Source organism: Colletes gigas, unplaced genomic scaffold (genome assembly GCF_013123115.1).
Source record: "Colletes gigas isolate AHSC1104 unplaced genomic scaffold, ASM1312311v1 Colletes_gigas_Sc00013, whole genome shotgun sequence".
In the NCBI taxonomy this organism is placed as follows: Eukaryota; Metazoa; Arthropoda; class Insecta; order Hymenoptera; family Colletidae; genus Colletes; species Colletes gigas.
The window spans coordinates 5,568,690-5,594,940 of record NW_025106642.1 but is presented as its reverse complement, the minus strand read 5'-3'; the positions used below and the strand labels follow the sequence as shown (position 1 = coordinate 5,594,940).

The 26,251-nt window shown below is 45.6% G+C and overlaps 1 protein-coding gene across 4 annotated transcripts in view; it reads right to left on the bottom strand.

The window, feature by feature from the left end:
• Nucleotides 1–26,251, bottom strand: part of LOC122399503 (epidermal growth factor receptor) — a 176,151-nt gene that overhangs the window by 68,574 nt on the left and 81,326 nt on the right. The window contains exon 1 of one of the 4 annotated variants that reach the window (XM_043400215.1): nucleotides 10,247–11,056. The exons of the other annotated variants lie outside the window; for them this stretch is intronic. The gene's annotated coding sequence lies outside the window, so the exon portion shown is untranslated. Of the gene's footprint in view, nucleotides 1–10,246; nucleotides 11,057–26,251 lie in introns of those variants that run through there. 4 annotated transcript variants of the gene reach the window in all.

Sequence of the window (26,251 nt, the reverse complement as noted above, 5' to 3'; positions counted from 1 at the left end):
GCATTTTACATATTCTAAAGTTTTTGACCCTGAAAAGTCTCGATGCAACCCCTTGGGAGCCCTCTGTGATAATTTTCAACGCCCCAAATGGGTCGATGTCTATGAAAAAATTAATACAGCGAACGCGTTAAGGCATCTGCGGTGCAGCAGTACTTGCAGCAGTTGGTTCAAAGGCGTGCAAACGACCCGACGACCTTCGAATTTGCCGATGACCGCCGCCGCGTCGGAAATAGTCCCGAACAATGGTCCAGTGACAGTCTGGGCAGAAGGGTGAAAAGCGTCGGTCAATTATGCAAGGCGCCGCGAGTGTTTCCCTGTACAATGGACGCGGGCACTGTTTGCCAGCATTGGGGAAGCGGCGAGGGGATCGTCTCGTTGGCGTCGCTCGTCTCCGCTCGGACACGTCGTGGGATACACGCGGCGAGGAACTGTACACACAGGGTGGGCGTCAAGGACTCTCCAGGCGAACCTCGAGAGACCACGGGACCGATACGGCGGCCATATGTGGACACCGTGTAGACGAACGCGAATTTCGCGCTCAAAAAAACGCGACCTCATTTTTCTATTGGTCATACTTCTACTCGTACTACTGGTAAATTACAAACATTGAAATTTTTAATATTTTTAATATTTGTTTCCCTCGGTGATATCGAGGGGGACTTTTTTCACGTTTTCTGGAAGATTCAAATTGTTGGAATACTCGTCATTTTTGTATCTCTCAGACGCTACATTCATGTATATTCAGGTCTATTCTTCCTCGTATTTAGGACAAGGGATCAATACATAACCTCCATTTTTTATAATAAGAAATTGGCAACATTGAATATTTTTCTAATCATTGAAATTTATAATATACAGTTGCAATGAAATAATCATAAAAGTAAACACTTCTTTCCTTTTACATTTGCATCGTACTACACAATGCATTAGTAATAAAAATGGTCGACATCCTTCTACGAAAACGAGCAGAAAAATAATTCTCGACGAGTTGAGTACAGCTAGCAAACGACGAAGATTTTCAGACCCACGAAAGGGGCGTCGGATGATCCACAATATCCCGAAGTATATTCTCTATAAATATATTGCTGTTTGCTATTCGACGCCACGTCTTTACACCTGATTAATGCACGGAACGTATGAGTGGCTTCTCGAAACCGTGGTCGTAAAATCTTGGATTTTCCGTCATATGTTCGAACGAGCGGTATTCGTGGAAAGGCGATCGCGTTAGCAGCGAAATTCTTCGTACGGCCGTTTCGTTCTCCGATGTGGCTAATTGATTGGAAGTGGAACGGCGAGCTGGTGACGTTACGTGCGTCGCGCGACGCCGCGGCGAGCCGAAAGACGAAAAAACCGCGATCGTGTAGGAAAATAAAGGAGACGGAAATTAAAAACTGCCGCGCGTACGCGACCGCGTGTATGCGTGTGTACGTTCGAATACTCGTTTGTCGAGTTGTGTTCCGGCTGTAAGACGGATACCGTGTTCCTAGGGAGCCCGACTCCGGTTCTCGGCGGAGCGCGCGTGCCAATGTAAGCGACTGTTTCGCGGCCCTGCACCGATCAATCGTCTGGTTTTACACCGTTCGGACGCAAACTGGTTTCCCAGGGACGTATTTGCGTTAATGGGGCGCCCGGACGCCGAATACCTACCACGGAATCCGGCACACGACGGGACGACGCTCTCGACGCGATTAGAAACCAAAAAATCACGAAACTGTCATCCTTCTCGCGATCGAAATACGAGTTACTCCTGTTCTCGTCCAAAAGTTGTACACGTTAGAAATTTACATTCGATATTCGAGATTACACCGAGTACAAGCGAGTACATTGCAATTGGTATCGTCTGACGTGAATTAAGTATATTACATGTACTGGACATGATAAATATACATTGAACGTACCAAGCTGATTTGTTTTCTATCGGTTATCCCGATTCAACTGGACGTTTAAAGTTCATTTGGAGTAATGAATGTTTCAGATGATAGAGTCGATGCTGTTTGAGGCTGGATCGATCAGCTGTCCAATTAGAAATCTGTGGTTGGCAATTAATGATCCGTGACACGAGCACGGGTATCTCAAAGAGATGATAACCGCAACGCGCTCATCAATTTCAGCGACATCTTCGAATTCCTCGCGAAGTAATGCAGTTGTAATGTCGATAGCGTTCAAACATATAAGAAGAAAATATTTTTATTTTACGACTGGTGCATGTTGCACTGTTATATTCGATCTTCCAGTTGTTGTTGGTTATCAAATGTGGACAGTTTTTATTTAAACTATTTTTACTTGAAATAGATATAAGATGTTCGTGATGCTGTAATGTTGCTAGTAAAGGACAATATTTTCAATTTATGTCAGGTGTATATTGCACAGTCTTGATGTGTTCTTTCGTGAATGTCCAATAATTATACTCGATCTTCCAGAGAGTCATTTACAAGTCAAATTACAATATGAAGTGAAGCTAGCTTTTTGCAGTAGTAAAAAATTCGATGTCCCAGTGGAATAAAATACGATATAGGACCATGAAAAGTACGATGGAGTCGATAATCGAGACGCTTAGGACAACTTGCACGGTCGAAGAACAGGATCGGTACCGTCGATCGCGCGCGATTCGAGATCCAACGATCCTGTGTCGCGCAAGTAACGTAACGTCTAATAAAAGCTCCGTGGATGACTGTTACGTGCGTGTACCTTGGATAGCCGCGACACGCAGGATCAATTATCGGATGGTCGAACACCGCCTCGTATCGCTTTCCTTTCGTGCGCGGCCGCTTATTTGCGTAAGCGAGCCAGAACCGTGCGTAGGCCCCGTGGGCTCGCGTTGCAATCAGAAAAACTCGGTGTAATCGGCGTAATTACGGAGCCAATGAGCGGTTCGTGCTCTTAGGTGGATACAGTAGGTATCTCAACCTACCCATCGGTCGTCGGTGCGCCTTTCATTCCGACCGACCCACGTTAAAACGCAACACGCTGCGTACGCAACCGCGTGCCCCGCGCACGAACCGACGAAAACAAAACCAGGAAAGGTTCCGTACGCGGAGGGTGGCCGGAGGTACCACGATCGATTCCGCCGGGCACGAAGGGTATTGCGATACGTGCAATTGTACGCGAAATTGCGTGTCGAGGTGAGCTCCGACCGCGGCCAGAAAAAGAGATAAACGGGCGAGGTTTGGCAAGGTCGACGATATTCCGCGAACCGAACGATCCGTTTCTGGAACGGGGGGCCTACGGAGCTCGCGTGAACGCAGCAGTTCGTGCGAATTCCAGCCTGGTCTGCCTCCTTTTCCACTCGGTTCGAATTTGCTCCGTGCGTGATCCAAAAAGGCTCTGGCATTATCGGAGTTATTTGCAATCGAGGTTTAAAGTTAGAAAACTGTATTGGCTGATCGGTAGTTGGTCTAAACTAAAGGTGGGAAACAAGTTATTATTGTACAAGATCATCCTCGAGCCTATCTGGACTTATAAAACGCTACGTTACAAACGACGTAATACATCGTGACTTGGGCATACCTTCAGAACAATGTGAAATCACAAAAATCAATTACCTAGTAAGTTGTCAAAATCGAAAATGATTCACTTCCCTAAGCTTGATACGTTTTTTGAAAAAAACAAAATATGCAATCCGATATTATTAATTTCGAATGCAAACGCCTTCCCAAGGAATTGTTTTCGCCGTAAGTAGCGCCGAAAAACTCTAGAGATTCTGCATAAGTTCCTCGTTACCATGTGGGGGAACGGAATAACGAGGGAAAATAAAAAAAAAAATGGCAGCCATCAGACCGACAGGTAATAACTCCTTTCCCTCGGTTCCCGCTCTACTGGAGCCGCATCAGCGGAAAAATACGCGGTCATAAGATTCTTCTGCAACCGGACCTGGGTGCTTAACTACGTACTCGAAGGCTGGATATACTGCTGCGGTTGGATACGTTGCATGCGTCTATACATCTCGTCGGAGGTTGAATTCTAGTCGTGGCGAGCCCTCGTAATCTTTAGCCCCCGAGGTCAGCACGAGCTCGTCCGTACGACTGGAGATCCTCCGTAGATAGAGAGAAGCCCGCCTGAGAAACTCGTGTTGGTATGTACTTGGTACACGATGGTAACCCTCTGTATTGGTAGATAGATACCCGACAGACCCGGGCCCTCTCCGGAGGCTGGCCGCATATTATGCGCTCCGAGTCGTGCTCTGGCTAAGACAAAGGGTTCCACGGATGCTGCACCGAGATAGCGCTAGTGAGAGCACCCGGGTTCAAAAGTTCCAGCTTTTGGACGCCCGGCGTTCTGAAATTACGGAATTTTACTTCGCGCTAGAATATCCGGCGATCGGAGGATAGGCACGCCTCCGAGCGTGGCGAAATATCACCCTGACGGTCCATAAACCGAAACGCGTCCTTATTGATTGGAAACCATCAAAAATGGTAAAAGCAGAGGCTTCGAAATCGTTGCATGGAATCCCAGAAACTTCGCAAGATTCTCTAAATAAAACTGTTTCACTTGCAAATGTAAAATATAATAACGGTGTAGGAAATGTTTACTTTCTTTAACGAGGTCCTCATTTTTCATGTTAGGCTCATAGTGCTCGTGCGTGCAATGAATACACAAATAAAATGATACGTAATGGAGCATGTACCGTACAAATTAACTACAGTCAGCGTGTCAATTGCATCAAATTCACCGTATAATCGACGCATTCCAATTTAAACGATTCCATTTTTTACGGCTCAAACGCTTTACGTCACGTTCGTTCCGTTGCCAGTTGCATGTTTGTACTAAGCATACGCTGAAGATTAACATTTAGATGCTGACAGTAGGAATACTGCTTCGTGTACGTAGGAACGTTATGAGCAACGTTCATGATAAGAGATAAGAACGTTGTCCAACAGTGGTTCGTGAGTTCTGCCAGGTGTAAGTAGCAACTAATAAAGTTGCGCTTATCTCGCCTCGATGTTCAAACGTTCGTCTCGAACGCTATCCAAGACGTCTTTCTTGGCACAGTTCTCGGAATTTTATAACTGAAATCTCGCTCTCGGATCCAACGATCCACGCGTAGCGATTTTATTTGTACTGCATTGTATTCTTTGAACTCTAATTTTTCTATGAGCGATCACCTATGGGTGTCAGGGATTTTTCATTGTGGAAATTTTCAAGAAATTTGCATAACCAGGACAAATTTTAAGTTATAGAATTGACAAATGTCAAAGTTTTGGACCATCTGGCGGTCAACAATAATTTTTCTCGATGACGTAGCAATAGTCTTTTCGCGCGAAAGGTCGCCGACCCCCGAGTGCCAGAGTTAAAAACGGTATTGCCAATCGTTGAACTCTCCGCTTATAAAACGATTTTCTCTTGCACGTTCTGAGGCCGTGCAAGCGTTCACGATCCGCGGGGAAAAGGCCCAGACTCGGGTCCCGAGGATCGTAATCGCATTCCGCGAGCATCCACGTCGAAATCGAGGAAGAAGCGCCGAGAAATCGACTCGATTACAGCGGTGCCGCGGCATCGAAGATATTCGTGATGCAATCGCGAATCTATGATCCTCGAGCCGGCTCGACTCGCGGGAAATCTCAAGCACGGTGTCCCGGGACACCGTGTAGAGTACCCGCAGGACCATGCCCCTCTCTCTCGTCCTGCACCACGTTCGACGTTATAGCAACCGTTCGAGCGCGACTTTAGCGTCGGTTTAACCTCATTCCTGCCGGTGACGTCACTCTCGCCTTTCCCTCGACTCTGGACCTTCCAGCATCTCCCGAGATGTGCAACCAGCCATCTATCGACTATTATAGGCAGACGATTATTCGTACCGGTTAACGAATCGCTAACGTCTCGGGGCTTTCTTTTCTTGCCCGAACGCAAACGAGAAACGCGAGAAAAACGGATCGACGTACGCGACTATGGCGCGGCACGCGAGTCCGGGGGTCGTGAAAGTGAGTCGATTGCGAAATTTAACGGGGCTACGATTCGATACGATTTTTAGACGGTACGGCGTATTATTAAACTCGCTCTTACGCACGAGATATTCACCGATTTTCACCATTTTAAACTTTATTTGGACCCAAACTGGACGAGTACAATGATCGAAACGATACGTTACGTTCCTCGAGTTTGCTAATTTGGACGCCAGAAACGTTTCACGCCCACGATACAAGCCACCAATTTCTTTTCTTTCGCCTTTAATAATCCCTCGGCGCCGTATTACCAACGATCGCGCTATCAAACAGTCGTTCGGATGAATTATGGCGGTCATTAGCGCTAGAATTTCGCAATCACGGCGAACAATACCAAAGCGCGGTAAAAAGTTCCGCGACGCCTTGGAAATGCCTGAAATTACACGTATTTCTCGCGACTTTTAAAAGAAACCGTCGATAATTTCACAAATTCATGCTCGTTGGAAGTTTCTAATGACAATGGTTATTGGCGGACAGCGAATCATAATTATATAAAATGTTACGCGTCACCTCTGGTATTTATCGAGTGATTCAAACCTGCAAATACCGTTGCTTGAAATTATTTTCTTGCATTACTGGTTATTGCGATTGGCAAACCTACAGTGACGTAACAGTTTTTTAATTCTTCCTTGCAAATAATCGAGACGTTGTCGACTCTATTTCGGAGTTTTCAAACGATATTCAAATTTATAAATTATATAAATTTAGACAAGATTCAAAGAAATCTTTTCTTGGATCGTCTTATAGAAAGCCTTTCGTGGAGCTTCATTACGATGTCATAGATTCGTTAAAGAAGTTAGCAGGTACCAATTACAGCAAGATGATTATCAGCAACGACTAATGGCGCCTGAAAGTCGATGGCTCGTGTACAGAATTACGCAACATTTTTTCTAACAGCAGGCACTGTATCTTTCGAGATCCGTCTATAAAAATGGAGACGATGCGCGCAAACCTGCGCCTCTGTCCACGTATTCTTCTCGTTCAGACCGCGCCAAAGCAGGTGGGGTATCCCATAGAAAGCCATCCCATAGAGATCCAACGTCAATACCCTCTAACTAAGATGGGCCTTAAGGGCCTGCGCACGGGTTTTAAGTGTCCCATCGATGGTCGAAAAGCTACGGTGCCCGTCGACTCTCCGATGCATTGTACCTGAAAACCCCGTGAAGACCGCCAGCTCCCGTGAAAAAGTATATTTTCGAGAATAAAAGGCGACGCGTCGGAAACCACTTTCCAGTTTTCACAATTAATGTTCGCTAAATTTTTACTCGATATAATTACGTATTTTCGTAAAGTTTTCTTTTCAACAGGGTTGGTATTCGAGCAACGTCGATATCTGTAAAATTGTTGTTCCGTTCGAGCGGAGGATAACGTAAATATTTGAACCAGATTTTGCGCGAAAGTATCAAACGTTACCACACCTACGAGGCAGGATATTATGCGGCGGCTAGGCACAACGTTCGCCAGAAACTGGTCGATGTGACAAATTGCGCGATATCAAAGGATCGAAGTCAACGTTAAGGGGCATGGGCATTGCGCAATTGATTTATCAACGACGCCGATCCCTGCCTTTCCAGCGAAAATAATGGCCCGTCGCGCGTCGAAACTGTCGCTAACAATGCACGGTTACATCGATTACATTAAGAGTCAATTTCCTTCGTCGATTGCAGCGACGGAAACGCTCGGCGACGAAGAAAAAGCGGAAGAATTTCGTGTAGGCTGCGCGCGCGTCACGCGCGTCATCGGTATTCCGAGGTTCCACCGGCACCCATGGCTATATACCCCGATATTATGGGCATTAATAAGAATTTTTCCATAAATTACGTGAAAGCATCGGGGTCTCCTGCATTTTCAGCGATGCGTTGAATCTTATTCTAATCGTATGGATGACATTCTAATGTCATTCCTCGTGATCTTTTCCTCCTTTTTCCCCCCCTCCCAGACCGGGAGACCCGCAACACGAGCCCGATTAATGTACCTCTGTTTCAAAGTAGGCGCGTCCTTAGACGAAGCAGAATACATTTTTTTCTTTCATAGTGGTTCGCGGGCACACCGAACGCATCCTACATCATACTCGAACGAGTGGACGCATCCATATGTACGCATAACCATAAGACGACATCCCAAACGTGGTATTTCAACGTCGAACGATCACCGGGAACTCGAAACGCATCGTTATCGTGACGAACGTTCGCACACTGGCGACCTAATCGGCCTCGTTTGGACCATTTTAATAAATCATGCACCGACGGATCCGACTTTGTCCACGATGGAATAAATTTGTAACGACTTCGGGACGCGAACTCTGGGCTATGTAGTACGGATCGCGTTCAGGTTCGGAGAAACGCGACGACTATAAATTATGCAACCCATTGTGCCCGGGAAAACTGCAGCTTTTAAGTATTAATAGAAACAGATGCTACTTTAAACGCTCGATTGGCCCACTGACGCGTTTGCTGGTATTATTTGGAAAATAACTTGCAAATGAAATAGGTCTCTCGCCGAGAATCGACAGGCTGTAACGCGTGGTAAATAACCTTTTAATCGCTAAAGATTATTGCGTGATTATAGTACTACCTATGTAATGACTTCTATTCGAGCTAATAGAGAGACTTCCCGTCATTAATCATTCTATATTTCTAGTAAATCTTAAACGAGCCGGATAATTCTTGTAGATCAATAATAACGAACCCATTTTCTTTGCATCTATTAACCCCTAAAAGGATTATTGTTTAATATCCATTAGTTCATTATTTTTTAAAGGCTTTAAAGGAAAGTTGATTTCCATTCATCAATTTGGTAAAAATCGGTATTAAGTATAATAATTCAGTTGAGATTGAGAGCCCACTTAAGGGTTAACTAGATTAGTAATAAAGATAAAAGATTTTTCCTCTTCTGTCCTGGCTAATTGGTTTTGTTCCCAAGATCACCGTTCAAGAGATGAGATGCAGATTTAATTTTTCCTACTAAACCGACAAGTTAAATTGTAACATGTTCCCATAAAAATCCTTTCATCTTGATCGAATATGAAATTGACTAGTGGCCTTCTCAAATATAAATACGAGTGTAAAGGGTTAAATATCTGGTACTTAAATCTACTAAAAACAATTTTGACGATAAACTGGTCACGTTAACAACGTCGACGAAGCAACGAACAGTCCGAAACGTAAGTGTCCCCCGTGTATGCAGGCGTTCGCAGCGACCAAAGGGTAAGTCTCGCGCGGGGACGAGCAGGGAGGAGAGGAGGAAAGGTGGACAGCTCTACGTTTTCCCCGTGGGTCCCGAAGTTTGAAAAGGTAAGCCACCTAATGGTCCGGTGCAGTGGCAGATGTCACATGCTCGCCGGGCCGGATGTTTTTCAAACGGTTGTTTTGCCACCAACGCAAGCCGACGGGCTTCTTACCCCGGCGTTCAAGTCTCCAGCGGTTACTGACGTTCCCGCAAACATTAGGCGGCCGAGGTCCCGGGGAGACCGCGAAGAAGAAATTCCAGTCTTGTGCAATTCGCGGTGCTCGAAGACCCTGGGCACCGACGCGGAGTTTCTTTTATCGAACGAGGAAGGAAATCTCGGTGCAAAGAGGCGAAAAATTAATACGACGGTCGGACGCGCCGAGGTCGAGCGGTGTTTATGATATCGAGTGCACCGTTAGCACCTAGGCGCGATACGCCTCTGACAAGGCGATCGGATTGCGGCTCGACCGCGACGCGAAATCGGAGTAAGGTCGGTCGAGTGCTAATTCGGATCGCGGGGAGGCCGGTTTTTCCCCGACGCGGTGTCAAAATGATCAAGAGCGCTCGAACACACGGGGTACGCGGTAAAAACCGATATATCTGGCCGCGCAGTATCCGCGACAGGCTACAAATGGTTCCGCGGATCTGTTTACGTTCTTGGGGCCAGAATTTATGGGACGAACGTGCGTCCGCGGCCCCCGGTACGTGAAAGTCTAGCTCGCGCGATCTCGCGAAAGAAACACGGCGCGCACCGAGCGCCGTCGCTCGGCCCCCCTTTATAAATCTTTTCACTGAAAAGCAACGCCGGTATGTCGAGAACTTTTTTACCGAAAACGCGCGCGACCGTTCGCGTTTCGGCGATGCCGCGCAAAAGCGTTGGACGCGGATACTCCCGGGGACCGTGTGTTGCACGGAGGAAGAATGTACGCAAGAAAAGTTAAGGCGTGTCGATCTACCGGGCCGGGGGGAGACCGTGTCTCGACGGTCGTTTCTCCGGAAACTTTCGCCGCGCGAACGCTGATAACTCTCCTAGTCGACGATAGCCGACGCTCTCGGAATCCAAAATCGACGTCACTCACCGATTCGGAGGCGATCATTCGGTCGACGAAATATCCAAGGCGAGGCATTCGGCACGCTGCACGTACGAAACTTCAAGGAAACGAACGTTCACTTTTTCAAAACAATCGTGTCCCCGGCGTTTTTCGTCGACGCGTGTGTACCGCACTCGGAACTGAGCAATTCGCACGAGCAACGCGGTGCACGTGGAATCGAGTCGCGTCGCGCGCGAAAGAAAGCGGACAGACGTCTCCGGGCAGGCGCGTCCGCGAGATCAACTGATCGCGGTGCCACGCGAGATCGAGTTTACGCGGCCGATAAGAGGTGCACGCGCGCACGCGTTATCACTGTCAAACACGTTGACGCCGCACTCTGGCGTCCGCCTGGCATCGCTTCGACGAACCCCCGTTCTCGGTCGTCTCGAGTTCCCGGAGCACACGGCCGAGCAACGAATTCCTCGCTCGTTCCTACGAACGCGTTAAATCCGAATGTTTATCGCGGTCGTTCCGGACCAACCACCCGGTGGCCCTGGTCTAGCCTCCCTCTGTCAACGCGTAAGGATGCTCCCTTCGCCGGAGACTGTTGCAAAGTCGTCGGTGTCGTCTCCACCCACGATCGAAGCGTCTCTCCCGTGCGAGGAACGTCGACGAGACGTTAAACGACCGGACGACGATTTCACGATACGGTACACCGTTCGTTTCACGGTTCACTCGCGATTCCACGGTGTACGACGAGAGAAAGAGCGCGAGCGCTGAACAACGCGCGTGAAAGGAAGAGGCGGCTTTCACGAGAATTCCTGCCGATCTTTCGAGGCCTCCTCTTCGGTCCGCGCGTCTCACCTTGCGGAGAGCGAGTCTCCAGGTCGGCCATGCAACGACGTACAGGTCCACGCTGGGCAGGAGTCTCTCCTCGCCTCTCTCTGCACCTTCGGGCCTCTCCCTTTCCACCTTCTACCACCACCACCGGCGCACGGTACCGCCACCACCACCGTCGGCATCGGAGTCGCCACCACCGGAGTGCCTCTCCACCTTCTTCTTCTTCTCCGCTGCCGTCAGACTTCCTCGCCTCTCTCGCGACCCCTCTTCGACCGGCCAGAAGACAACTCCTAGCCCCCCGCCTCGTCCCCGTGCGCCTCCGTCGACTCTCACCCTCCTTCCACCTTCGCCCCCTCTCGTCCTTCTACCGTGGATCGCCTCGGTTTCTCTACTTTGCTCCTCTCTAGCCAGGTAGAGAGCGGCTAGGTATCTCTCTACGCGCGCACCGAGCCACGGACGAGAGGGGGCCCCACGACTCGGGGCCTTTGTCGCTACGCGGAACGCTACGGAGTGTGGATGCACGGCCACGTATGATCCCCCTCGGTTCCTCTACACCTGAGGGTTGCGCACGGTGCATCTGGACTCGGAAAAAACATGTGTTCCGCCGAGTGTTCGCCGCCACGGAGAACGGGACCGAACCTCGCGGTCCCCGATTTCACGAAATGCTCCAATTTCGTGGACCGGGTGGGCGTCGGACCACGCTTCGCGATCAACGTAGATGCCCGATAAACGTTTCCAGAGAACCTTTTTGTTCGAGGTCGACGCTACGACCTTTTCAAAGGCTTCCTTATTCAGCTGCAGCTTAAGGGGACCAGGCAGTCAGAAAATCAATTCTTTTTTCTTCGAAAGTAATACTATTCAGAAATTAAATGCGGGACAGAAATTCTTGAAATTGCAGCCTATTTATCGATATGTATCTTTAATAATGTGACACAGAGAGGTTTGATATCCTTTGATAGGTATTAAAAATATTCATTTAATATACAACCTTCTTTATGTTTGAAAGGTAACAGTTATATGCAGGTTATGTTTGTCAATTACTGATTTCGTTTTGTAAAAATAAATGGACCTATAGAAAGTTTTTCTTCAAATTAGTAATACATTTTTAAACATGAAACTCATTAGTTTCTCGTACATAAGAACGTCTTTTCGAGCACCTTGTATTTAAGTTGGAAATTTAGAATTAAGTTCGTTTGATATGCAAAGCAACCTTATGCACAAACCTTGTCCTTCGATCCCGTATTTGTCTTGGATTTACATTTTCTTTTTCTCCGTAATACGACGAATACGGTCGTTTGAATAAACAAAATTATCATTTTTTGAACTTTTCAAAAGCATTTAGGTAAATCAAAGTCCACCGTTCGCCGGAGTAAGCAGCGCGAAAACGTTTACTGTTATTGTACTCGATCCCAGCGTGGTGTGCAACGTTCGCGAGAGTGTGGAATCGCGTTACGTAAAAGCCACCTTAGGCAGGCGTGAAAATACATCGTGTGTACTCGGTTTCCAGGAAGAATCTACGGATCGCGAGGGTTTCGTGGAAGTTGGTTTTTCGAGAGATTCCACCTATCGTTCGCTTTTTCCGCGAATCTCGCGATAATCGTTTACCATAAATCTGTAATAACATGGTCGCTTCGACAAAGAATCGACGACCGAGAGATCCTTCGGCCGAGGTTATGCCTCAAAGCAAGAAAGCCGAGTACCATTACCCAAGAAAGAGGCGGACGTTCTATGTAACTAAAGGTCGAAGTGAAATACCAGGCCAACGTGAAAATAACGGGGAATCCTTTAAAAATGTGAATGCTAAACGTAAACTCCGTAGTTCCGGGATGAAGAAAGCACAAGACGCTCTTTAAACATTCGTTTCCCTTCCGACGACGTTCCTAGCCGACCCAGTTGAGATTTTTACTACGTTTTAGAATATGAAACAAATTAGCTTCTACGTATCGATGAATAAATAGGGCATATAAAAATTATAGAACCATTTTAAATAGCCTTATCCGTATCTGTAGCTGTTAATAATCTTTCTGTCTGCGAAATTTCTCTGAAACATTGAATCTGTCGTTTACCAATAAAGAATTAAGATATTAATCGTTGTATTCTTTCAACTGTTATTACGAAAAATCGATCCACGATGATTGGCTTTCTCGATTCTGGAGATTATTCGGAAACTGTGTGAAACCTTTTGGACCGCGTTGGGAAAGTATCAGCGATCTGCACTTCCCGCAGACTTTTCGTGAAAGCCGCGGTTAAAGGTGGCTTTTCAGTTTTTAGCAGGTGCCCATCGATGCTCCGTTTCGATCGTTTAACGCAGCCCGAACCCTGAGAAATCACCCTCGAGCCACCCTTGACATTTTTCACTCGAACACTGACGCAGCATTGTTCGCTTCGAGTGGTTTGACTATTCCTCGGGCATTGTTTGGCGTAGGTCAAACCCTCGCCCCCACAAAAAGGGTCCCCGTAGAGAGATACAGCCACGGTAACAGGCGTAACAACGCCGGAACAATGCTGCGAAATTTAGGACCGAGAACACCCTATTCCGATTCCCTTTGTCATTGTTCGAAAGTTGGCTCATCGTTGGGATTGTTCTTTCCACCGCGAGACTCTCGACTTCCTCGAAGGACGACTTTCAGTCGCTTAGATAGCCATTGCGAATCTTTAATGAACGTTCGACAAATCGGTCGGAAAACCGTAGGTTTCGAAAACAATAGTAATTTTCAATGGAACGAGAAAACAAAGGGATATGGATATATTTCATTTTACTTTCGTCACGATCTGACTAATCTGAAATTTTTTTATTTATTTATTCACGAGATTAAATACCCATTGGGTAAAAAGATAGAAGCGAAGAAGATAAACAGAAAAACAAAATTGAATGTTATGAAGTACGAGACTGTGAATAATTACAAGGAGATGCCAAGTGGAGAACATTTAAATGATAGAATTGAATGGTTAAAAACATCGATCAAACCATGTGCAGTATTCGCGTAAATGAACAAAGGATTGTAAGGGTTATAGAAGCCATAAAGTTTTTCTGTGGTGTTCAAGTGTGGTCTTTAATTTGGTTAGAACGTAATCGTAATTATGAGGATATCCAGGCACTATGACAAGCAGCCAAGCGTAAGAATTCATGTTGCGATCCTTCAAGAGCGTGAATGTAGGTATTGTAGTAATTCCGTATTTATTTAACGTACAAAGTCGTTAAACTTTTGTTCTAAAACATCAGATTGCCGTGTTAACGATCGATAGAAAACATCGGGGACGCGTCGAAGCCCAAAACGATTTGTCGAACGTCGCCGAGTTTACCGGTATCAGAAAATGGCGAGTCCACTTTTCACGTTGACGCTAATTATCGGACGCACAGGTTGCCTCGCGACGATAATGGCGATCGCACGAGTTCGCCAGGAATCAACAGGTGGTTTTATGCGCGCGTGGGCCTAAATTTAGCCGCAACATAACCACTCCTACTCCCTTTCTTCGATTCCACCGTCCCCCTCCTCTGTCGTCGAATTTGTCTCTTTCCGTTGCCCTCTCCTCGGCCGCTGGGACCTTCTCTCGTCGTCGATTTCTCGTTTCCGCGCGCAAAGCGGTCCGCTCGATCTAACGCGCGGTGACGAAATCACGCGTCTCTTGAAAAATTCACGTACAGCGTGCAATTAAATGGAAAGTCTCGCTCGAACGAAGCTGGACACGCCGACGACAATAATCGTGAACTAATTATGTAGGAATTTCATTCAGTTGGCGTCGATGTAATAAATACGAAGCCGGTGCTGAATTAAATGGATACCGCTTATGACGAATGCAAAATTAACCGTACTATGTCGGGACATGTCCGAGCGTGCCAGGCAAAAAGAAATCCTGTCTGTTTTTAGCGTATTAATTAATCTACTTCGATTAATACCTTTCTGTGATGCAATCAAGAGCACACAAGGTATGACTTTTAATTGCGCCAATTCTTTGGACGAAAGAAAGAATAATTGTTATCGTTCGGTTCTTCGAAGAAAAAATTGACCAACTCTGGACCCGTATGTAATTGTGTGACGTCTTGGAGGCAGTTTTTCGGGCGGGATAGATCTAACTTGCGTTTGTCGCGGATCCTAATCTCTCGATCTGCTTTTCGGGCGCGTTCGAGGGACGGGCACAGCGTGAACCCTGAAATCGTATCGCGCGCGAGTAAACGAGGCCTGGCCCTCGGGGCAGATCGTTTCAAGGAATTCCAGGCGTATCCGCGACGCGGATCAAGACAATAATTCCGATCGTAAGGACGACGATGACGGCCATAAGGAAGCGCGAGATCAATCTCTATGGCGGCTGGTCGGACGTCAAGCGGGACAGGGCCAAGCTCGTATCTCGCGCTTCGACGCGCGATTTACAGCTGGCGCGTTGCTTTATTCGCCAACCTGTTCTCCGCTCTGATGTTCGCCGGAGGAACGCTCGACTCGCATTCCTCTTGCAGCGTCGTGCGTTCGCCGTACGCGGATCAGATAAAACTTGGCACTGGAAAGTATACACCGCGGCCTCCGCGGAGACTTTGAAGAATCGACGCGGATTCAGGGGATACGCGGGCCCAGCAGCGCGGGTGCGTTATGGCCGGACGAGATTTTCGATACGATAGACGTGCATTAAATTTTCTTCGAATCGTCGATCCTCGATTGCTGCTTTCGATCCGTTCGATGATACGATACGATCGAAAAATAAATACGTCACCAACAGATATTTATAGCAAGAAAAAAAAGCATTAGAAGCTTGTACCGTTTTTTAAACGTCTTTCACTCTTTGTCGGTTTCAAGAAGGATCCCTCAAGTTGGTGAAATTCATTTTAAGAATCATTTACCGTTTCGTCGAGCAACGATCCTCGATCTTCGTCTGGCTCAAACATAACAATATGCAGCACTGGTTTTTAATTTTTCTAAATTTTTTACGCTGAAGATTCTTAATCCTTTGACTAGAGTCAGTTGTACTAATATGGAATACATCCCTAATTTCGTTAATTTAACATTCTTTAGAAGACTCTTAATTTGTTTAGGTTCGTGTTACAGTTCTTTAACCTCTCGAACCACTGAGACATATATTTCATCTTCATCTTACAGCCAAGAAAATAATACCAGATGCTTATTAACGTCTGTTAACGTAGTTTAACAAATTTGAATTGCATTTGAATAATCATAGCAAGAATTTCAAAGCTTGTAAGAAACAAAAATATGAGATATTGAAACCTTTTCGACGTAATTTTTCTAACGAGACATCGGTATTCCCTCGTTACGCGACCACAGGGTGACACGGGAGAACGAAAAGTGGCGAAGCACCCTCGAGCCATCTCGCACCGTGACTCTCTCATCTGTGCAGCCAATTCTCCCCGTGAGTCTCTGGTTCCGAGTATACCACAGGCATAGAACGTCGACTATAACGCTGGACCGAAGAGAATACCGGTTCGGAAAGCGCAGTGGCGCCGCTACACCAGGAATTCGCGTTTGGAAAAAATCGTGCGGGTCGACGAGATTTGAATAAAGCTCGCGTTTCGTGTCACGGAGCTTACTCGACGACGCGTTCCTCGGATTCCAGACATCCAACAGGCACGCGGATTTTTACTCGGACTCGTGTTCGCTTCCCTGTTCGATCTCTTCCGGAATCGTCTCCATCGATCCCCGTCGCCCACAGGCAAATTTCTACACAACTTTTGGTCCATAAGCGTTCCAACAAATACAAATCTCCACTTGTTTTCGTAATTCAATATTATAATTCTAAAATATTCATTTTTCACGTATCATTCGATATCAGAAATTTGAAACTACTTAAGTAAACGAAAAGCAATGCGTCTCGATACGTAAAATCGTATAATATCCCGCAAGATTAAAATTTTTATTTCGGACTAAAATTTCTTTCGATACTTCCTAAACTCCACAAATCCAGCCCAAATTTGTATCCATCTCTCAACTCGAGAACGAATTTTTCAGTGAAAGTCCCGAGAAATTTTCAAGGAGAAACGCTACGGCCTCCGCGGCAATTTTCACGATGGTCGCCGGGAAGGGCGCGCGGTTTAATGGCAAGTATCGAGCATGGATTCCAAGAACTCGTTAATAATAATTCGCGGGTAAATTATTTATTTAGTCCATTTGCACGGTTCGGAGTCGGTCTCGGTACGTGACTTCGACGGTAATGAATCCCCTCGTACGGTGAGTTACAACGGCTCGCGGGGCCCCGAATCGAATATACCTACCTGGGCTACAGGGCCGTGCAAAAGATGCGCAGCGAGGATAACACACCGTCCCGGTGCCTATCGTATTTTTATTTTCTCCCGTTCGTCGGTTCCACCCTACGCGCTCGCGCGTCTTCTTGTTCTTCCTCTCCCGTCTATACACCCTTTGTCCCGTGGCTTCGTATTTTGCTTTCGTGCTAGCCAGCCAGGAGCCATTGTTCGCCGCGTAGAAAATTGTACGAGCGTGTCCGCAGTGCAAACATCGTTCGCAAAAATCTACGTTACCTCGCGCGAGAATCTTCATTTGCTGGAAGAACATTGGCAACGCGACCCCCTCGGGGTACGAAACGTTAAGATCCACGATCACGCGATTCTCGCTTTTATTGTTGTCAGCACGTCGGTTGGATTCTGTAATTGGTTCCTTGATACTTCGTATGTACAAAATGAACCCGACGAGCGCGTCTTTTACTTTGTTGGTAAGTAAATTATACTTGATGTCGCTGTTTGAGGATCGTAAATTGCTTCGATGCACGCGACGTAATAGAATCGGGGCCAAAGACGCACGATAGGCGTGCTACGAATAGAATGCCCACCCACCGCTGGACGATAGGAATTCGTTCTTCGATCAAAATAAAGGAAAAGAGGTGCAACATCCTCGATCTCGATCAAAAATTTTTTGATACGATATAAATACTTGATTCTATACTTTCGAGACTCTTTATCGTCTGATGTTGGAAGCAACGTGGCTTTTTGTTTTATTTTTATTTTTTTGTATCGTGTAAATTAACAGGGACGCTCTTTATTAATCTTATTAATATAGTCGGGAACTTTCACAAAGGATCGTTGATACTAGAAATTAAACTTAGCAGCGACCGTCCTCGTGATCCGACAAATCGTTTGCTTGTCCACGGCGGTGCCTCCTACGAATCGTCCCACGGTCGTCAATATTTGCGGAAACGCTAAGGAACGGTAAACACGAGGTCCTGGCTATTCTCGAAACGAGCAGGAACAACGGCCGAACGAAACCGCGTCAACTTGGACACGATCGACGCGAAACGAGAGACGTTTCGTTAACTCGAAGTGGCTGTAATTGCGAGGCCACGCTTTCCACTCCTGCCCACGATGTTTGCTCGAGGATACCGTCGCGTTTCTTTTCGAGTTTTTAAAGAGCCACAGTTATCCGTTGTTTGCGCCAAACGGTCATGTTTGATTCTTCGGATAAGCTGAGGAATCGTACGCGACAGAAGCTCCCGTGACTAATCGACGCGCGAACGTTCGAGAAACATTAGGTACGTGGATTAGTCGCGCGTTTAAGAATGTGGACGCGGTCCGCGGGATCGGTAAGAAGCTCGACTCCTTTCAATTACGCCGACGGAATCGACATTCCGCGGACGGGGGCTTCGGTAGGTAATATCGCCGCACGAGGATTAAAAATTACTTGGAACTTGAGTAAGTCCACCGATAATGGCTGGCATTCCTCTTAAAATCCCGCGGCTCTTTCAGCGGCCGTAAACGCGGCAAAAACCTCGGTGACGGCGCGCCAGGTAACGTAACTCTGAAATTTTAACTATATAACTTCGCGCGACGATAAACAGCCTGCGTTATTGCACCTCGATAAAGCGATCTTTTCGAGGAAACGGTGGAAATCCTCTACCAAAAACAGTTTTTACAAAATAAATAATATCAATGTCACAGTTTATAATATCAGTAAAAAGTTTGATTTTAATATTGGTCTGCGAGAGGGTCGTTTAAACAAAACAGAATTCGGTCGGATGTATGACTCTTTGTATTTGTATATTTAAATCTATTGCAAAATGCAAGTCAAACGATGGGATAAATATCGTCCAAGGATTAAAATTACCAGAAAAAAAAAGAGTTTCACGATCCGCGAGTCAAATTAGCACGATTAATCGTCTATTTATAATGCTAATAGTAAGTAAAATTTATCGACGACGCGAAGCCACGAGTTAATTGGAGAACGCAAATTTTAATAGGGTATCCGGAGTTATGGAGGCATTAACAATCAACGAGGAGCGGACAGGGTAATTTAACGGAACGGATCGAGTAACGAAACGCATAGGAATATTATCGATTCGAACTTTTTACCCGGGTCCCCTTCGCGGTTGGTACGTTCCGCCGCGGCCGGTCCCTCGATCTCAATCGTTTTTTCATCGATCCGGCCAATTTCTTGACACATGTTCGGCCGTGCAACGTTGAATCACAGGGACCAGCTTTTTATGGGAAAGCCAGCGAGCTCAGTTTAAAAGTCAACGAGCTAGCTACTTTCACCCGACACGCGTTGAAAAACAGCCGGTCCCGGTGGATTTTTTTGGGAATTAACCGTAGCAAAAGTCAGCATACGTCTCGAGATTACGACGTGCGGTGAGTAAAATCCACAGCCGGATCAAAACATTAGCCTTTCTTCTGGCCGTTCGAGCAGCGCAAGAACCGAGTCGCGGAATAACAAGTTGGTACACCTGCCATCCGAACCAGGAATTCGTGTAATTTTTTACCCGTCCGGCTCGTCGTCGACCGCCGGTACCCCTTTTCTCGTCTATTAAATCCATCGCGCGCGACGATTCCCTTTCCCGACCCGACGCGTACGCTGTCCTATACAGTTCTATTTACTTCCTCTAGGAACCGTTTTCGTTTCCAGTTTCCGCCTCGACGACTCACGTCGAACTCGCTGACTTTTCGGGAACGTCGCTCCAAATCCCCTACGGAGTCTGGGCACTTTGTAGTGACGAAGAGAGGCACGGAGGGGTACATCACCTTCGCGTGTTTACCTCTTCGGCAACCGGTTCTCTATCCACCCTGCTCGCTCCTACTGGTCTCGACCATCCTCGTTCTCCCTCCCATCGACCACTTACCTGTGTTCAATCTCACGTAGAACGAACCTCTCGCGTCTTCGTTCGTCCACCGTCTCTTCCACGTGTCCTCTCCTCGTCGTTCTGTTTCCTCGTCCTCGTCTTCGCTCCGCGGAGAATCCACGGTTCTCCGTCGATCCGCCTGTCTCGTTCTCCTCTCGGCACCGCGGTATTCAAATGACCTCGGATGATGAATATCCCCGTCTCTCTCGTTCACCGGGTAATTGCTGCTATCTCCGTCCTCGTTTTCGCCCGCGGTGCGTACCGCCACGACCGTGTACGAAACGCACGCACTCACGGGGTCGGCTCCTTTCTTCCCTCCGTGCCCCCTATGCCATTTTCTCTTTACTCTCTTCCGTACGGCGCGATACGTGCCTCGGTACCCTCTGGCTCTTATCCCCGGGAATTTCGTAAGGAGGTTCGCGGATAAATTGCGCGGGAACCGAGCCGGAGCCTGGACACGGACCCTCTGGGCGCTCGTTCCGAGCACCAAAGGTGCGAAGGCGACCAGGGAACTCCAACCTGCCGATTATCTCGCCGCTCTTGGGAGGGTACGACTCCCTCGATCCTCGCGAAATGCAAACCAGACGCTGTTAAACATTTTATGGGCCTGTACGCTTTCGGGTCACATGCTAATGTATCGATATTTTAAGAAATAATTTTAGTTTCTTCGCGAGATACGTCTTAATTGTGCAGGGGGAGTCATTTAACTGTTCCATCGTAAGTTTTCTTGTAAACTTCATGTTGTATACAACAATTTATTGAGCGACAGTTGCTAGGTATAAAGATGACAATTAATTTGCTATTTTCCTTGGTCATCAAAATATGAAAATCTATCAAATACAGAATAAAAAATATTTATACTTTCGTTCGAAACATTTTTTTATACATGTAGTTTACAAGAAAAATTAAGATGAAAGAGTTAGATGACTCATCCTGTATAATATCTCTGACAGCACCATTAACTTGAAATATCAAAGTAAATGCCTCACAAATTTCATATTTAAGAATAAAATTCGGCCTACAATCAAGTTTTCTATATATCGGTGGGTAAAAAAGTAATTTCTTCGACTTTCAAACAGTAATTTCTAAGAAATCGTCGTCTTCTCAGGATCAAGAAGGTACAATCACGCTAATTAGATTCTCCTGCACGCGGAAGATCCTTGACGAAGTAATCGACGACCTCGAACAAAATGTATCCTTTCTCTCGAACGATCATTGGATTATTAAATCTGTTTTATGAATTCATGAAACTGTGAAACGCATTATCGTTTATAGAATGGTCGCTGAACAAAAAGCAACGTTGTCCTCCGTTTCCATTATTAATCATCGTCGTGACTCTGATCGGCCATGCTTCTTACTTACCGTGATAATTAATGTTTTCGCGCGCGGTTGTTGCGCAACCGCTGCGTTTCCAACGATTCGGGGGAGCGCGAGAAATCGCGGCAAGAAGCACCATAAATTTCGATGCACGAGCCACGTTGTATCTCGTTACATAAATAATCAATTAGGCGCGCGAGCGTCGCTGAAACGATATCGCGCGCGTTGATCGATCTCCGCCTCGTCGCTCGAACGTTTACGAACGACATAAAATCCTACGACGAGAAACCGATCGCGGTTCTTTTCTGTGAACCGTTGTCGTCGCCGGGGGAAACAGAAGCCGCGTCGAAGACGAAAGTTCAATTATCCGTCCGATCTGAAATGCAAATGCCGCGACGTTGTGTCCGTTTAACCTTTCCACCGCCGCGGGATCGAGAGAATATTATCGAGTTCCACGGGACCCCGATGGTGTATCGTCGCGCGCTAACGGCGTCTCCGCTTCCCGATTGCATTCTCACGCCGTGAATATTGGAGAACTCCACGCTCGAACCCCTCCACTCCGCGCGGTTTCACCAGCTATCTCGCGGATAGATTTTTCATCTGCTATTCGCGAAATATGTGCGCGAAAGCGTCTGAGAACCTTCGATTCGTAAGAAATAAGACGAATGTACCAATAACTGGCCGGTCGAAGCCATCGGGATATTATTTATTATACGGGTAAAAGGCCGTTAGCGTACGAGAGAAAATATAATATTTTTACGGTTAAAGTTGGGAACAAAATAGAATTGACATTGAGAGTTGTAATTTAATTCTAAATGGTAAACGAGGATTGTAATATATTATAGATATTAAATCTTTCGCATGTAACTAGTGGATTGTATTATTTTTGCATTTCTTACACGAACAGTGAAACTTCTTTGGGTATGTAGCGTCAAAGTAAACTTCAAAATAAACATGGAAGACTACATAAATTATAGTAGGTTGTATGATCATTAGATAGGGGATGAAATGCCCTTTAAAATGAGCGTTTGTACGAGTCGATAGCTTTATTAGTTCCGGAGATATGGCGATTTTAGTTTCAAGTCGATGCGGTGGCTAGTTACGGAGATAGAAGGGTTCGAAGCGTATGTTTACATCGAGAGGTCAATGAACTTACGTCACTCACGTGTGAGAGAAAGAGGTCCGACGCGTCAGACGGAGACAGAGACAGTCAAATTAAGAAAAATACCCTTTTATATAAATTACGATATCTCGAAAACGAAAAGTCGGATCGACAAAAACCAAAAGCCATTTTAAAGGGGAGGTCCTACCACTTCTAACAATGGCTTAATAATTAATAAAACACTAGTGGGCTCCGAATTGCAAATGTCTAAAGTTTTAGCCTTTTCTAAGGCGGAGAGCGAAATTTTAAAAATTACCCTTCATTTAAATTACGATATCTCGGAAACGAAAAGTCGGATCGACAAAAACCAAAAGCCATTTTAAAGGGGAGGATTTGGCGCTTCCAATAGCAGCTCAGTTATGGATAAAACACTAGTAGCTTCGGAACTGTACGCTTCTAAAGTTTAACTATGTTTAATACGCGTTGTTAGACTGTTCTAAGACAGTGGAAACTGAAGATTCTCGATCGAGAAGGTTTGGTCACGAATTCTTTCATTCCTACACGCACTTCGTGTTTTTTTGTACCGAAAAAGTGCAGCGTCGCTTTTGGCTCGAGCTGTATGCACGAATCGACGTGCACGGGTAGCTACGGGGCAAACAGCAATCATATCCATAAAGTTCCCGTGATCCCTTCGTGCCAGAGCCTCGCATGCTGCATAACAGCAACTATTAATGGCCCGTCGGTCATTGCAATCTGTCAGTCGAACGTACAGTCGTATAAGTGCATGCAGGTAACCTTGGCGGATGAAACTATCGGCTGGCACGTGTACCTTCGTTTCTGTTGGATGCTGTAATAAATATCTCTCGCCGGCGAACTTGAAATTAAAGGGAAAAATATTATTCGTCATTTTTTAAACGCGTAACTGACGTTTTAATAATTTGGGGCTCGAACGATGAACCTGCATTTTGCTCAGAAAATGATCCGGATACAGTTCTCGACTCATCGTTCCGAGGATAATTCTGAATATAAACTTACGAGATTCCACTTTCAGAAAGTTATTACGCCTACATTAGAACCTTGATAGTCAAGGAAAATTTCAAGTATCGAGATTCACCCAGTGAAAAAGACAATGTACCTCCATTATTTATGGTTCATGCAGATAATTCCTGGTCCCTTATCGAGGATCTGCTTTTATCGTGAATGGAAATCTTCGCTCGTTCGCGTGCACAAGAACTATTATATCATTCCATATGTTCGTGCCATCATAACATTAGTAATTAAATAGCAGAAAAATAAAATTTATCGGGTCAGTTCGAAATGTTGAAAATTGGAGTTGTCAAACAAGAAGAGAACAACTTCTCATGAAATTCAATTTAAGTTCTAGCAAAGAATTAATTGAATTAACTAACCTCATGAAACGACCCGATGAATTACAATTTAAAAATGCTGGATTATTCATTTTTCAACGAAACATCGATGTAACAATTTACGAACGACAATCTGTGCCTGTCTTTCCACGAAAAATTGCATCAGAGGCAGAGAACTCGGTTGTTTTCGTTCCACGGAGTAACGGTGCCATCGAGATGGACTCGCAGGATAGAAGCTGCAGCGTAGCTTCAGCGGATCAGTTTTATGTCAGGAACCGCTGACTCAACTCTCTCGGGAGAGGTGTCTCCAAGTGTCTAGCCGAGTTCGCCCACATAAGACCAGGTTCCGTGGTCGCTGCTTAGGCGTACAATTGCTCGGGAACGCGCCAGAACGATCGACGATTAGGCAATACTCGCCATTTTATAATTGTTCCCTCGGCATGTGCTAGCTGTTTCTACCAACGTGGCTTGCAGTTTCAAAGCAAGCAAACTCGTACGATAATCCTGCTTTTCGTAAGCCACGGACACGTTCGTGCTCGATTTTTCACCAAGAACGACCCACGAATAGAGTTCCTAAAAAATCGATCGTTTTCACGAGATTTTCGATTTCTTAAATTGACTAAATTTAAATTAAATTACATCGTTTAGTCTTCTATGAAACGTGGATACCAATTTTTATTTTGGGAACAACGACTTTTATTAATTTTAATTCTGAAAATCGAACGTTTTTATTTTCTTTTTCGAAGAGTATTGGCGTCGAGCGATCGCAGTCGAAGCTTTAATCGTGTCAAAAGACAAACGTCCGCTATGCTACAGAGTTTATGGCGGCATAAGTTGCAGCATGACGGCAAACGGCTCGCCTGTCATTATGCTCGCGATTAATTTTAATCACGCGCGTGCGTGGTTTCGTGACGAGTGTGCAGATCGCCGAATGCTGATCGAATTTTGCGTACGCGAGTATCTCGACGTTTCTCGACGCGTAAATGGTCCTGCGTATACATCGTCAGTGTTGTTGCAACACTCTGCAACGATTAAAATTAATAATTTGTTTGGTTACAATCAGGTCACGTTAACTGTGTCAAATTTATATAAATCTACTTTTACTGCTCGAAAGATATTTCCAACACGACTTTAATTTGTTTCTGTTTCTTTTCTTCCGTCTACATTTTATTTTAATACTTTGCTTTCGTAACTATTAGTAATACTTAATTTACAACTATATTCAATTCTCTTTAGGTAGTTGACAGTTGGTATCCAGAAAAAGTTATTAACTCTTTTTATTTTTAATCGTACTAAATAACGAACAAAATATGTACATTGATATAAAGTAGCTACTTTAATTGTATTTTCGAAGTATATCATTTTATGCTAATGGTCGACAGAAGCACAATTAGCGCGTGAAGTAATGCTTCCTGAAACTTTGGCCCGCCAAAATTCGTACAGAAGTGGCCAACATATACTCGGTAAATCATAGTTTCCACGCCATTTACGTAACCACGACACGGCAATATATCTGTTCGCGCGTACGCCACATCGCCATATTTCATCGTTCCTTCGACGTTCAGCGTCTTGGCGAACGGGCGAAATCTCCGCGGAGATTTGTCATAAACTGTCTGTTCGAGCGTATCAACCTCCCCTATCATTCTTCTCGTAAAAATCATTGCCGCGGCTCGAAAAAAGAAAACGATTCCAGACAACCTCGGTCGATCGAAATCGACGACAAATCGAGAACAACAATGGTAACGATAAAATAACAGGCTACTTCGAGACGTTACTCTCACAAGGATTACACGTTCTTTCAACAATACACCTGTAAGGTGTTGATCGATATAAAGTCCACTATGCGCTCGTTAAATATTGGATTTTTTATCTTTTTATGAATATGGTCGTTTTATTATCTGCCACGTTATCGTTGAAAGTTCTTCGGTTATCTTTAGCGTGGTAACGTAAGTCTGTCGAGTTTCGTAACTGTGTCTTTTCACACTTCTGAAAGGTATCCAAAACACGGGCTGAAACGACGTTACAAAAGTCGTTTCAAATTTACCCAGAGTCCGATGATTGAATCCATTTTAACGAAAAATGCTCCTATTGTTCCTGTCGGTCTCAAATACAGAGTTCTACTTGAATTAAAAGTCTAACTATTCTTGTCCCAATTTGATCGCGAGAACAGATGAAGTAACGATTGTAATAACGGCAACGATTCGTAGGAATGGCGGTGTGGAACGAAGAAAAGTCTGAGTGGGGACGAGCAGTCGTAAAGATCGAACCTCTCGGAACAAAACCGAGGACACCATAAAGCAGAGGGGTCCGCCGTGCCGATATCGTTCCGTTCAAGTTTACGTTTTCTACATTCCTGTACGTAGC